Below are 10,592 nucleotides of genomic sequence, written 5' to 3' on the forward strand. Positions count from 1 at the left end.
CTTAAGAGCTACTGGTCCCCAATACTGGGGTAACCCCAAACCCCAAGGTCCAGACTAGTGTCCACTGAGGATCAACTGACCACACCACAGCCTGGTTCCACAGGACATGAGAGAGAAAAAAACACTAATCTAACACTTACAATGATGGCTAATGGGTTGGCAGGAAATCTGCAACCACCTTATCAAAGCTAATGTGTTCATTCTTACTGAAAAGCTATATCAACCTTTTAGCTAACAGTACACAACATGCCCAAGCACACCCGAAAAAAGTCCAGCTCTCCTGTGTAACAGGGTCTGAGTCAGAACTTACAGTAGGCCTACATGTTGTTGTTGATGGTTGATGCCTGATTGATGCCTGATTCTGCAAACAGAAACAAAAACCTAATAACAATCATCCATCATCACATGATAAAACCCAAACTTCAATCCATCCCATCCATCACACCTTCATACAGAGCACAGCACAACCTCTGGCTGTTATAATCCAATCTGTGGGGACCAGGGCTCTGGGGGCTGGGGCCTGTACCAGGAATGACCTGATTAGCCTACCAGCCAGAGAGCCTCCCCCTGCTTCATTATCCCGACCCACCTCTGTGGAATGGCACTTTTACTGCTTTTAATTTCATTTCCCTAATCAAATTTTCCCTCCGGGGCACCATGATCACCGCGTCTGGTTGAGGGGTGTTTTTAGGGCCTTCTAGTAAATAGCATTGTGAGATCATCTCTGGGAGGCCTTCTAGCTTTCACTGATAGATGGGGGGGGGTCAAATCAATGTGTAGTAATCGAACAGCCTGGAGAGAGAGGTTGATTGTGTGTTGGTAAAAATTACAAAGACTACTGGACCATTTGGTACTCACAGAGTGATGCCCTATCATCAATATTGCACTATGTTGGTTGTCAACACAAAGAAAACCACAGAGTGCTGACATGGAAAAAGTTTGAGTCTGCTTTTCCATTGCACAGCTGGTTTGAGAGTTGTAATGGTAGACATCGGAAAATGTAGCACACACACACACATATACTGTACATTCATGTTACACACACATCACAAATGCTGCTACTAGACTCTTATAATTTATTGCTAAACACTGCACAATTTAAACAATTGCCCCCCAAAACATGTAAATATTGGACTAGAAATTGTGGCTTCCTGTACTACACTTATGCTAAAATGTTTATTCTATTCTACTGAGCCATTTACTTTATGTTCATATTGTTATCTTTTAGAATTTATTTTCGTTGTTGCATTGTCGAGAAGGAAGCTGCAAGTAAGCATTTTGTTGGAAGGTGTATACCATGTGTATCCTGTACATACTGTATGACTAATAAAACTTGAAACGGGGGGAGGATGAGCTAACAGCTCCCCCTGTTGGCTGTGTGATATAAGAGGGAGGCATGAATAAGAGAAAAGAGGATGGAAAAAGAAGAGAGGTTGACATAGTACATTGTCAGAGTACATTGAAGAGAGGGCAGATTATGGGTGACCTTTCCTGAAAGTCAAGAACATTCTATCTCCATTCTGACATTCCTGGGTACCAACCCTTTGAGGACCACTGCCCACTCCGAATCCCACAGCAGAACTGAACGCTGGGAGAGGAAATAGTATTACCTTCAGTGGTCTTTCTGGCCACATACAAGGTCTGGAACATTTCCCCTTTCAAGGGCCATCTCAAACTTGGAGAAATGCAACATACATTGTACTTCTATGTAATATTTACAAGCAATAAATAACATGTAATAACTCATATCCATGTGGGTTTGACTTCCCTTGAATTATGTTCACCAAAGGGCAAAGATTCTTGGTATAGATAGAGATGTCCCTGACATATGCACACTGTAAACACTTATGTACAAAACTTACTTAGCAAATATCAAAAGGCCCTGGATGTTTCCTGACATTTTCTCTCAAAGAACAGGAAGCAGAGCCTAGTTTTCCCACAGACCAGCAGAGGTTGGATCTCAATGCCGTTCCACAGCGGTTCTATGTTGTACTTACAGAGGACAACAAAGGAGAAGCTAATCTATTGTGAGAGGGACTCTGTGCCGGGGTTTCTTGACCTCCTAATTACAGGTAAGGAACACAAAAGCCCTTTAACTGTAACTATGTCTGCAGATTGTTTCATTCATACCATGGGTTCAGTTCTTCAACAGAACATTTTATATTTATCTAGCATGAAGCCTCACATCATTGGAAGCATAGAAAGTCAAACCACTGCAATTTGCAAGTGGTGTGGTTAGAGAGTGGATTTGATATTGGCCAGAATTCCTCTAATGCAAAAAAAAAGGATAGGCCAGGAAATGTAGCTTATTGTCAGCTAGGCATAGGCAAGGCACATCAGACTATTAATGGAGTTTCTTAGATTTAAACCACGCTCATCTTTGCAGAGATTTAATGTTGGAACATTTCTGCACTTCACCAGTCATGACAGTTTATTCCTCCATAGCCGACAGCATTTCCATAGTAGTTCTGAATTTTTAAGCTAATTTCCTGCAATTCTACACATATTGCATAGGTACATAGAGGGAAAGGGAAGACTGAAGACAGCCCCCTGCCACCAGGGTCCCTCTCCTCTCCAGAGCTGACAGGCAGACAGACAAGGGTGGGATAGGGGATTCCTGGGGGATCCCAGAGACCTGGACATCTGACCCACTGGGAGACAGGGATAAAACCAAACAATTTGGATTTCCCAACATAGGAAAAATCAAATGGAATTACATGGTCAGGCATGCATGTTAGGGAACATGCATGATGGGGACAAATACTGTGGTGATGACAGGTAAGGACTATAGGTGCTTACATGTATGAAACTGGTTCCTTCCTTGGTGTTGTTGCAAGAACTACATTACATTTCAAAATGGGCTTTACCACACAAAATCAGCTGACTAGCGCAACACCATTTAATATGACTAGTGCAGCAGACAGAGCTCACACTGTTAGACTTGTGGTCGTAGAGGTGCTGACAGACAGAGGGAAGAGATTCAACTTCCCTCAGCTAAGAGAGGATTGCTCCAGCAGATCCAGCTGACTCGTGGGCCCAGAGTCCGACAGGAGAGACGCTCTAGAGTGTCATGTTCTAGGATATGCTAGGCTTGAGCTGGGAGACGCACCCACAAGGGGAACCAGCCCCCAGGACCCACTGAGCAAGACACTCCTCCACTCCCAAAGTGCTGACAGAGGACTGACAATGTTGCGGTCCAGAGATACTTTATGCCTACTGTGGTTTTGTTTCATTTGTTCAGATACAGTTTATTCTGTACAGTACAATATGATGGATGAGTTGTTTTTCATGATCCCTCACTAAGCATATCAAATCAAATCAAATCAAATCTTATTTGTCACATACACATGGTTAGCAGATGTTAATGCGAGTGTAGCGAACTGCTTGTAGATATATTAAGCAAGTGATCCAATATATTCCCATCTGAAACCTAACTCCACCAGCCTTAATACATTAAGGATGAAGCTACCTATGATGTGGACCAAGCATGTAGGCAAATGAGGCATTCATTTACCAACCTCCTAAATCTCCTATGGCCATCCAGCAGGCAGAGTGATGAACATTAACCTTACTATTCGTTTTTTGACTGTTTTTTTGGATTAGGGGATTGTATTCGGGGACAGACCCCTGTGGCTTTCTCTTGAGGGCAAAGTGGGATTAGGGGACCCCCCTCCTCTTGGACCCCTGCCAAGGCTTAATGGAGATACACACAAGCTCGGGTGACCCCCAAATCAACACTTGGACTTTACTTAAACTGGGCCAACAAACAAGGAGGAATCATACTCTAGTGTGTGGGATTTACTATGAATAATTTCTGCCATCTCTGCTATTACTGGCGACATGTGAAGAATGTGAGCAACAGGGGAGATTCACAAAGGTCTTAATTCCCATGAATCAGTCCCGTTATTGAAGGAGCCAGGGAGGTGACCTGGGAAAGGGCTGTATCCTGTCTCCAGTGAGAGTGCAGAGGCAGACTAAGCCACTCTGGCACTGTCAACATCTGGTACCTCTCTGCCTAACCATACACAGGATGTAATGGGCCTGAGTAACATACCGATATAGACCCTAACTGACAATTTAGTCTGGCTCTAAATATTCTGAACTAAATTTGAATTTTTGACTATTCAAGTGTAAAGTCTACCTTGGGTTTGGTCATGAAAAGTTCTGCCACGATCAAACACCCCTGGAGGAGTGCTATAGACTACTACACTCCTCCACTCACCCCCTCTAGTTAGAGAGACACAAGATGGATGCCACTGGACCCAAACGGAAAGAGGATTCGCAAAAACATCATCACAGGGGGTCCCAGAAAAAGCTGTAATGGTAACCTATCTCATTTGATGGAGGTGTGCTCTGCAAATACTCAACATAGCACAGGCTTGAAGGGAACAGTTGCTTTCACTGATAGATTATTCAGGATAATGTACCCCACATATTCATAGAGCTTGTTTTCTACCCCATTTGACCCTATCTATGCCAGTGGCACGTTAATCTCCATTTTACGATATGTAATCTTTTAACACCTTTCTGACAGATATTCTATTGTGCTCCAATTCGGTCTAAGACGTGAACTTCCGTTACTGTGTTCACTCTTTAACAGATTGTAAAGAATTGGTTCAAATGTATTTAGGTTGGCTGACTGTTGTATATATTTTCTAAAGCTGCTTCACAGACCACAGCTTGGATAGCCCTGAGAATGGAGCCCAGTACACTACTGCACTGTAGACTCTGTTATGGTGACCTGCAGATATCCATTCAGAGACCATTACTAAGCAGATTACTTCTTCAAATCTGTGTCAGGACATAGTTCTCATGTCTGGTGATGCTGATACAGAGCTGTGGAATACTAATGATTTTTATTTCACGTTTATTTTGACAGGGAAGACATATTAAGACTTAGGTCCTATATAATACAATATAAAATACATATTAAACACAAAATATATACTGTATATATACATATAAGAATACAAAAGCACAGTCATGGTCAGCACAAATAATGCATCACATATCACCCAGAAAAACAGTTACATTCATCAATAAATATATCCCCAATCAGAATAGAAAGATGGCACCAGAATAGAAAGATGGCACCAGAATAGAAAGATGGCACCAGAATAGAAAGATGGCACCAGAATAGAAAGATGGCACCAGAATAGAAAGATGGCACCAGAATAGAAAGATGGCACCAGAATAGAAAGATGGCACCAGAATAGAAAGATGGTACCAGAATAGAAAGATGGCACCAGAATAGAAAGATGGCACCAGAATAGAAAGATGGCACCAGAATAGAAAGATGGCACCAGAATAGAAAGATGGCACCAGAATAGAAAGATGGCACCAGAATAGAAAGATGGCACCAGAATAGAAAGATGGCACCAAAATAGAAAGATGGCACCAGAATAGAAAGATGGCACCAGAATAGAAAGATGGCACCAGAATAGAAAGATGGTACCAGAATAGAAAGATGGCACCAGAATAGAAAGATGGCACCAGAATAGAAAGATGGCACCAGAATAGAAAGATGGCACCAGAATAGAAAGATGGCACCAGAATAGAAAGATGGCACCAGAATAGAAAGATGGCACCAGAATAGAAAGATGGCACCAGAATAGAAAGATTAAATGTATTTTGAATTTTGTTCCAGCAATATGGTGCATTAAAACTAAAAGCAGATTGACCTAGCTTGATGGCGATCCTAGGAACCTCAAGAGAACCAATCATGTGAACGGGTTAGGCAACTCAGGTGTCTATACTTCAACAGCAAAGAGATCTACAGGTCTTTAGCGAAGTTCAGTCAACCTTTTGATACAGTATGCATTGATGAGTATCGGAGCTGCCGCCGGTAACAAAACGAAGGGCACTATGGTAGATGGCGTCCAAAGGTTTAAGAGCAGCAGCAGGCAGCTACATTTCCAGCCGCTTAGAGAAAAGCAAGATTTGTTTCTGTAGAAAAAGCCAACTTTAAATCTTAAATTCTTAACCAGCTCATCTGTATGTTTTTTAAACATCAAATCCACATCAATTCACATGCCTAAGTATTTATATGTGGGAAAACTTCCATCTGAGACCCATCTAATTTTTTATTTTACATTTATTTAACTAAGCACAAGTTTTAAATCAGCAAAGGATTCCTGCATAGCTATAAAACTGACTGTAGTTTTTACACAGCCAGATCAACAGTAGCATACAGTCACTGCAGTATCATCCACATATAGATTAAGTTAACAATTTAAACCACACAGGAGGTATACAGAAAAAGGTCAGTACTGTGTATCAAAAACATGTTTACAGTGACTGAGGCGTGGGAACTATAAACACTAAGCAGCTCTACACTGGGCAGTACAATGAAGCCTAACTGTCAAATCATCCTGAAAACAGAGTGCTGCTGACCCCTACAGCACAGGTCAGTATATGCAGCAAATAAATAAGTGTACTCCATTTATACAAAAACTATTCTTCGTCACCAACTTCATGCAAGCTATATAATCACACTAAACTTGCGGGTAGATCAAAAATGTCAAGAGCAGCTATTTCAGAAAAGGGAAATTGGAAATCCAATGATAACGGTCTGTTTCCTGTGTATGGCAGTGTTACCTTGGATGTGGGAATGAGCCCTGTCAATCACTGGTGGCAAAGTGCAGCATGGAGACTGGCTAACTGAGATTAGGAGACTGGTGATGCCATGAAGAGATGTTGTCCTGCTACGGAGGGGAATACAATCCCTATCACTCACACTGCAGGTGGGAGAAAGAGAGGGGGAGAGAGTGAGGAACAATGTCAAACAGGAAATAGAGAACTTACAACACAATGCTCCCAGAATTTCCTGCAGGCTTCAATAGATAAGGAAGTCCATCTAATTCTATATTTCCCCCATAAATATATCCCTACTGTCCCAAGTCACATATTGTGCTTTCTGCACAGTAGGCATATACTAGGAAATTGTGGTGAAACAACTTCATTAATACATAACTGTGTCCCTCACAGACTGAAAAGCCATCGTAGAGATTCAATCAAATATGTGCATTAAAAATACATCTTATTCATTAATCTTATTAATTTATCATCAAATGATGTGAATCAGGTCAATCAAAATACTAAGAAGTTGTAATTTGTAGTCTTTCATCAAGAGAATGATTGCATACACAACCATGAGGGCTCTAACACATTTCTATCACCAGGCACAAGTGCAAGACCATGTAAACACCTGCAAGAGCTTGGTTTATGTGTACATCTGGTGCATGTATTTACATTGTGTGCGTTTGCCTGGATCAAGTGATGACAAATAGACCGTGAGAGTCACACACAGAGACCAGCATTTTGAAGTCTGTTGAATAATACTTCCTGTGGCTATTTTGTCTCAGATTTCCAACGGCATAAGGATGAACTCAGTGGAACCCCAGCAGAGTAAGTACAAATGAAGTTCTGACTTGTAAAGGGACTGTTCGGCATTCTGGAATCTGCATGTATATGTTAGAGACAAGTGTGAAGGCATTCGTGGAGGCTAACACAGGTGACCCTCTATGTATCTGTCAGACTAGCAAATCACAACAGAGACGATTCCACCACCGCAGTGGAACTTGGCACATGCTGCTGTAGCAGAGGATCCTGCGCCTGCATCTGACAGCTGTGCTGAGCAAAAAGCAACTGTCCAGCTGTTGACAGAGCCACAATGTACACACAACTGAGCTATTTTTTTTCAGAGGACAATCAGACCTGGGAGAGGGGAGGAACCAAAAACAGGTCTGGAACAGAGGGACATGCCACACAAACAGGGTTGGAGATGCAGAGATTATGTCTGACAGTAGAGCAACACTGCCTTTTACAGAGACGGGTGACAGGCACACATTATAGGACTACATGGCACAGTACACAGTCAAACTACAATAAGTAAATCAGTTGACATTATTATCTGGTAACAGGACAGTATGGACATCGAGTCATGTGAGCACCTTTCCAGTAAACTTTTAAACTGCATTCACAGGTCACCTAAAAGGTGAAATATGTATGCCTGGTTTAATAACTGTGGGATATCTGTTTAAAGATGCGCTATGAGGAAATCGCTCCGGCATTACCTGGTTGCTATAATTCAAATAGTTTGCCTAATTTCAGGTTATGTTATAAAACAAGCAAGTATAGTGCAGATAATAATTGTACAATATAAAGCGCTGTGAAATATATTTTCCATAACCAAAAATATTGTATTTTCAGCTGTTTGAATCTGGTGTACAAAACCGAAAGTAAAAATGAAACTTAAGAATGGGAAGCACAGAAATAGCACACATAGAACAGATCTACCACTTCTTAGACTTGCTTTCAATGAGAATGACATCTATAACTCACATTTCTATGTGAATCTGGTCAGGTCACCCAAAAGGTTACATATTGCAGCTTTAAAGGTTGTTGTTTTTATAGTTTGTTCTATTAGGACTTCAGCACAATGGATGTTGACCATAGAAATGTAAACAAACCATCTGTCCCAACAAACCATCAGTATCATAGGTTGTAGCTAGATGGAGTAGGCCTACAGCTCCATCTAGTTATCGCGTCGGGGACAACAGTTGTTGACAACTGTAGCATTTTAGCTAAGCCTAACTCTTAATCTTTTCCTAACCTTAACCTCATTCTCCTAACATGCCACGTTAATTATAATATCCTAACCTGCTACGCTAATTCTCCTAACCTTGTATGTAAACAAACCATCAGTTCCTAACCTCCCTCTCCTAACCTACTGTGCTAGTTCTCCTAACCTGCTATACATCAGAGAGGAAGAGTTGAAGCGAGAGGCTCAACTCCGCCCACAATCTGGGATTGTTTGTAAGGAGGTCTATGAGAGAGTGTCAATTTTGGTCAACACATTATGTTTTGGCTAATTTGCTAAGTGAGGCTTATTTGATCGAACAGAAGTTTTATAATGATTTGTAAACAACAGCTTTAGACAGTGAAATGCTTACTATGCTACAAATGTAGGCCTACTGATATAAGTGGACGCACGTGGCATTACGGCAACGATTTTATATTTGTGATGGGCATTCCGAGTCTTTTCGGTGAGCCGGCACATTTGGATCTGTTCAGGAAAAAGAGACGACTCATTTGGCTCCCAAATGGCTTTTTGTTCAAAATGTTTGATGATCGACCTAGAACCTGATAAAAATCCACATCTCTAATGTAAAGCCCAAAAGGTAGTCTACAATACCATTATGTCAGATTGTGAAACACGCCAAATTATTCGATGACCTGCAAAATAATTATAATAATTGCACTGAAAAATCAGCGAGGACCTGATTGACGCACTATCGCCACTATCACCCTCTTTAGATAATTATTTTGTCATTTATCTGCAGAAAAAAGTTGTTTTGAGCTAAAAAAAGCAGCACTAGCAGTATGCAAATCAGGATGCCAAATTAAGTCTCTTTCACCGATGGGATTCGACTCCCGATGTTCACCGAAAAGATCAGTTGAAAAAGAGCTGTTTTGTTCACATCACTATTTTATATTGGAGTTTGGTCTGCTGTTTACACGCATATCTGACCTTTCATAGAATTGAATTCCCCATTAATTTTCTGGGTAGAGCCCCACAGCGGACGTGTCATAATACCCATAAAACCTAGCAACAGGAACCTATGGTTTCATTCATTTTCCCCACAGGGAATTTTAGAAACATGTAAAATAAGGGCTGTGTTTCGTGAAGGTTTACACTGGTGTGTAAAAATCTCTCTCGGACAAGGTGACTTTTATCAATGGATTTGCGTCAATTTACTCTCAGATTCTAAATTGTTAATTAGTGTCAAAGTATACATCATGCAAAACTGTAGTGAGAGGAAAAATATGGTAGTGAGAGGAAGCCCACTGGAGGGCAGTGGGAGAAGATGGAATGAGATTTTGGTTGACATTCTGTACATTTTCTTATCAATTAAACATTTCATCTCAATAGTTTTCTGTTCCCCAAAATCAAATCTGTTATGAACAGAGTGGACTAAGTTTGTAGACTTTACCCATCGCAAAAGTTTTTAAAAATTGCGCGGTTTAGGAGTGCAAAGGCAAATTGAGTTATTGCACACAGCACTTCAAAGTATGTTTTTCCTAACGGAAATATGCAGATATCTACTAGAACGCACCAATAGGATATCTCTAGCGTGCTTGGCTCTGCCCACCTCCTTGCTTGTTCTGCCCTCTGACTCATTTCTTCCCATTTGAAACGACAAGCTATTGTCTATCTTGGTTTAGTTAGAAAACACATTGGTCGTACTCAAACATCGTTTTAAGCTTTGTTTTACTATTGACAGTTATAGCTGATTTTGGGGATGTATATCGATTTTATCTACTTAAATAGAAGTAATCTGATTTATTCGTTTCAGTCTCTGAATTGTTTCATCAAACTTTTCGCCGCCAGGTCCTGAGATCAGGGTATAGAAACTACAATCGGTCTCCTGAATTAGCCTAGTGATGGCCCACATGCGCATTTATGTTCTAACTCTTTTCTCATCTTTCCATGGCTAAACTAGCTGGCTAGCTGAACTATGCTAGTTTTCGTGCTTATTGTCAAACTTAATAAATACTGCACTCTCAACTTCAAATGCCCTTGTTAGTTA

The sequence above is a fragment of the Oncorhynchus kisutch genome, linkage group LG14 (assembly GCF_002021735.2).
Source record: "Oncorhynchus kisutch isolate 150728-3 linkage group LG14, Okis_V2, whole genome shotgun sequence".
Classification (NCBI taxonomy): Eukaryota; Metazoa; Chordata; class Actinopteri; order Salmoniformes; family Salmonidae; genus Oncorhynchus; species Oncorhynchus kisutch.